Source organism: Lynx rufus, unplaced genomic scaffold (assembly GCF_022079265.1).
Source record: "Lynx rufus isolate CCGP_SWC_20201006 ecotype Redwood Valley unplaced genomic scaffold, mLynRuf1.p SCAF_10, whole genome shotgun sequence".
Taxonomy (NCBI): Eukaryota; Metazoa; Chordata; class Mammalia; order Carnivora; family Felidae; genus Lynx; species Lynx rufus.
This window is the reverse complement of record NW_025814824.1, coordinates 30912361-30917556: the sequence shown is the minus strand read 5'-3', so window position 1 is coordinate 30917556 and position 5196 is coordinate 30912361. Positions and strand designations below refer to the sequence as shown.

Below are 5196 nucleotides of genomic sequence, written 5' to 3'. Positions count from 1 at the left end.
GGGTAAGCAAGAAAAGGACTTCACAAAGAGACTGACATTTACACTTTTTGACAAAACTGAAATACACTGAATTACAGAGCAAATTCACTAAAACAATAAAGAAAATCTGTCCTTGTGAAGGTTATATTTTTACCCCCCCCCCAAATTGTTTCAATTTTGATAATTACACCACACACTGGTTAAGAAAATAAAGCATGGTATTTAGCAACAGGACAATCCTAACTACCTTGAGAGACACTGTGCTCACACTCACTGGCAACCACTGAAATCAGCAGGGCCAGGCGCATAGATGGCCACCTATTTCTCTGCATAAGCCACTGCTGTCTCCTTACTGAAGCCCTGGATGGTGAGATCATAGACCACCTCCTCTACTTTTTTCAGATCATACTTGAAGCCATCACAGCAATTCCTCAGGGAGTCGTTTTTCGGGTTGGGAAGGCAGAAGCTAGAATTCAGTTCATTAATGAAAGTGTAGATGTGGAGGATCTGGGAGTAGCCTCCAACAGTCACACTGTTGACAGAGAGCCTTGAAAATTCACTGGCAAGAATTAGAACTCCTGAAAGATGATCTTCTACATCCAGATGAAATCCTTTCTCCCAATATGGCTCAATGCCAAGAACTTCAGTAACCACTTCTGGAGTCATTAGTGTTTCTGATTCCAAATACACAACAAATGTTACCAAGAAAACCAAAAGCTGCAGCACAAACCCCCAGTGCTCATGAAATCCGTAATACTGTTCAGCAGAGAACTTGGTCTCTGAAGACATTAAATGTGTTTTTACTGTACCAAAGTGTTCTCAAGCTTTCAAACACCTCTTTGGAATATCCTGAAAACCAGGACCCTGCTGGACCCCCTGCAGTAGAGTTAAAATCGCTCAAGCTGTTTGTTATAAACTTTGTACAACTTTTCAGATTTCCTCTTAGATGTCCTGCTTGGCAGCCAAAAAGCCCTGCAGCTCCACGAAGATCTCACTCACAGACATGCTGCCAGCTGCACAACAATCAGCCAGTGCACACAAGTGTGACCACCAAAAAGTATTTCAGAGACCACCAGCACATCAGTCACAATACCCAAGGCCACCACCATGTCCACCAGTTCCTATGCTTAAATGACACTCTTAACGAAATAGTGGGTCAAAGAAGAAATCACAGGGAAATTAACAAATACAAAGCAGTGCTGAGTTAAATTTATAGTTGTAGGCTTCTCGGGAAAGTGGAGGAGTAGGAGGATCCTAAACTCACCTCATCCTATGGATACAACTAGATAACACCCACATCAGTGTAAATAACCCAGAGAATAATCCAAAGACTGGCAGAACTGACTCTCCAAAGCCAAATGTAGAAAAGAGGCCACATCAAGGAGGATAGCAAGAGCAGAGATATGGTTGGGAGCTAAATGGACCTGCAGGACTGTCTGAGGGAGGGACACCATGGGCTCAGAAAGGGGAGAGAACAAGACCCTCATTCCCAGCACTCCAGGCATGGGGAATCTGCACACAGAAGATGAATCTCCTAGAATTTGGCTTTGAAAACCAGAAAGGATGAATTTCATGAGTTCCCATAATCAATGGGGCTCAATACCCAGAACTTTAAAAATCTGAGAGAGCCAGAAGAGCGAAAAGAAACTCATTTGTCACCCTTAAAAAGAAAGTGCAAATAACAGCCCACAGAGATACAACAAAGAAGCAGCAGTTTGAAAAATCACTAAGGTATATGAAAGGGAGCAGATTTCAGAGCATGTGCTGGAGGGGCAAAGATCATTGGGAGACTTTTCCAAGAACAAAAGAGCTGGCAGGCATCATTTCCCTCTTCCACCCCCCAGTCTAGCCACACAGACACCTGAAAGAACTAGTTCAGCACCAATATTCACCACCTAAATTTCTAACAACATGCCCCTACCCCGTCTAATATGCCTTGGCTGGAAGCTATCCAAAACAATGCCACAAGCCTGGCAGTGTGCAAACAGCCCCAACAGGGACCAGCACTAATCCAAAGTTAACTCTTGCCCTGGGAGGTTGGAAATGTAATCACACGCATCAGTTCAACTATGCCCCAGGAGTGGCCTGGGGGAAGATATCAGATCTAACTACAGGCCCCACCCACCAATGAAGGCCTCTCAGGGGACCATGCAGGAAAAGCTCTCTGCAGCTTGGTGGTACTATATCTCTGGCAAACACCTGGTTTGACTCAGCTCAAGCCAAAAGCAGCCCCAGACTGACCCACTGATGACACAGGACCCAAACCTTGCTGATAACAGGTGAAGAACCATTGCAGATGACTGTACTGAAGGCAAAAGCAGCTCAGCCACAACAGCAGGGTGTGTATAACATACAAAACACACACCCCTGAAGCACCATGTTCTGATAAACAGGTGACAATGCACTGCAGGGCACAACAGGATCTCTTCTTCATAAGGCCACTACTTTCAAGAGCAGAAGACATAGCTGACTTTCCTAATACATACAAACAGACACAGAATTAGACAAAAGAGGATACAGATGAATATGTCCCAAAATGAGAGAACAGAACAAAATCAAAGCAAGAGACTCAAGCGAAATGGAGATAAGTAATATGCCTGATAGAGAATACAAAAAAAAGAAAAAATGGTCATAAAGATACTCACTGAACTTAAGAATGGAGGACCTGGTGAGAATCTTAACAAAAAGATACAAAACATAAAAAAGAATGAATCAGAAATAAAGAACTCAGCAACAAATTAAAAATATACCACACACAATACATAATAGATTGAAAGAAGCAGATCAGTGATCTGGAGGACAGGGTAATGGAAAGAAAGAAACTGAACAGGTGAGAAAAAAAATAATGAATCAAAATAGACTTACGGAATTCAGCAACACCATCAAATGTAAAAACATTCCCATTATAGGAATCCCAGAAGGAGAAGGCATAAAATTTATTTGAAGAATTAATACCTGAAAACATCTTGAATCTGGGTAGGAAACAGAAATCCAGATCCAAGAGGCACATACAGCCTCAAACAAAATCAACACAAAAGTCCGCAATAAGACACATAGTACTTAAAATGGCAAAAAACAGTGATAAAGAGAGAATTTAAAAAGCAGCAAGAGAAAAGAAAACAGTTACATACAAGGCAAACTCCACAGGGCTATCAACTGAGTTTTCAGCAAAAATTTTTCAGGCCAGAAGGGAATGGCAAGATATATTCAAAATGCTGAAAGGAAAAAAACCTGCAGCCAAGAATACTCTATCCAACAAGGCTACAATTCAGACATACCAGAAAGATAAAGACCAAATAGTAACACAAATCAAAAACCAATAACAGATATGCACTAAACAAAGAGAAAAGAATCCAAGTATATCACTAAATAAAGCCAGCAAACCATGAGAGAAGAGAGCAAGAAAAGAAAGTAACAGAGAAGAACTACAAAATCAACCATAAAACAAGTAAAACAAACAAAAAAACAAGTAAAACAAGTAAAAACAAAAAAAAAGTAAAGAATAGCAATAAGTACATGTCTACCACTAATTACTTTGAATGTAAATGGGCAAAAGTCTCCACTCAAAGGATATAGGGTGACAGAATGGATAAAAGAGCAAGTGCCATCCTTACACTGCCTACAAGAGACACATTTCAAACCTAAAGACACATGCAGATTGAAAATAAAAGGATGGAGAAGTATTTATCATACAAATGGATGTGAAAATGGGTAGCAATACTTGTATTGAACAAAATAACAAAAATTGTAACAAAGAAAGACACTATATAATCATAGAGGGAACACTCCAACAAAAAGATATAACATTTGTAAATATTTATGCACCCCAAATGGAAGACCCAAATACATAAAGAGCTAATAACAAACCTGAAAGAAGTAATTGATACTAATACCATAAAAGTAGAGGAGTTTAACACCAATTTACATTGATGGATAGTTCAATCAAATAGAAAATAAACAAGGAAACAGTGTTGTTGAATCACACAGATCTAACAGATATATTCAGAACATTCCGCCTTAAAACATCAGAATATACATTCTTTTCAAGGGCACATGGAACATTCTCCAGAATAGATTGCATATTAGTCCACAAACAAGTCTCCACATTAGAAAATATCAAATTATACCATGCATCTTTTTGACAACAATGCTATAAAACTAGAAATCAACTGCAAGAAAAAACCTGGAAAGAGTACAAATAAAGGGAGATTAAATAACATGTTACTAAACAATGAATGGGTCAACAAAGAAATCAAGGGAAAATAAAAAAATAACTTGAGACAAATGGAAATGAAAACACAACAGTCCACAATCTTTGGAATGCAAGAGAAGCGGTACTAAGAGGGAACTTTCTAGCAATACAGGAGTATAAGTAAGAAAAATCTCAAATAAACCACCTAACCTTACACCCAAAGGAGGTAGAAAAAGAACAAATGAAACCCAAAACCAATAGAATAAAGGAAATAATAAAGATTAGAACAGAAATATGAAAAAGAAACTTAAAAAAAATAGAATTCTGTTCTATTCTATTCTATTCTCCTATTTCTAATGAAATCAGGAGCTGTTTCTTTGAAAAGATCAACAAAATTGAAAAACCTCTAGCCAGATATATCCAAAAGAAAGAGAGAACTCAAATAAACAAAATCAAAAATAAAAGAGGAGAAATATCAATCGCTACCACAGAAATACAAAGGATTAAAAGAACATTTTATGAAAAATTATATGCCAACAAATTGAACAACCTAGAAGAAATGCATAAATTCCTAGAAATGTGTAACATTCCAAAGCTGAAGAAGGAAGAAATAGAAAATATGAACAGACCAATTATCACAATGAGATTTAATCAGTAATCAGAAAACTCACAACAAACAAAAGTCCAGGACCAGATGATTTCACAGCTGAATTCTACCAGACATTTAAAGCAAACTTCTCAAACTATTTCAAAAAATAGGAGTGGAAGGAAAGCATTCATTCTATGAAGCCATAATTACCCTTGATACCACAATGAGATAAAGATACTATACACACAAAAAAAAAGAGAGAATTACAGGCCAATATCTCTGATGAACATAGATACAAAAATCGACAACAAAATACTAGCAAACCAAGTCCAACAATACATTTAAAAAATTCATTCACCCCAATCAAGTGGGATTTTTCCCAGGATGCAAGTATGGTTCAATACTTGCAAACCAATCAAAGTGATAACACTATGAA

At 37.9% G+C, this 5196-nt stretch overlaps 1 pseudogene; it reads right to left on the bottom strand.

The window, feature by feature from the left end:
* Nucleotides 1-297: 297 nt before the first annotated feature.
* On the bottom strand, nt 298-984 carry LOC124525464 (translin-like; annotated as a pseudogene).
* Nucleotides 985-5196: the final 4212 nt, after the last annotated feature.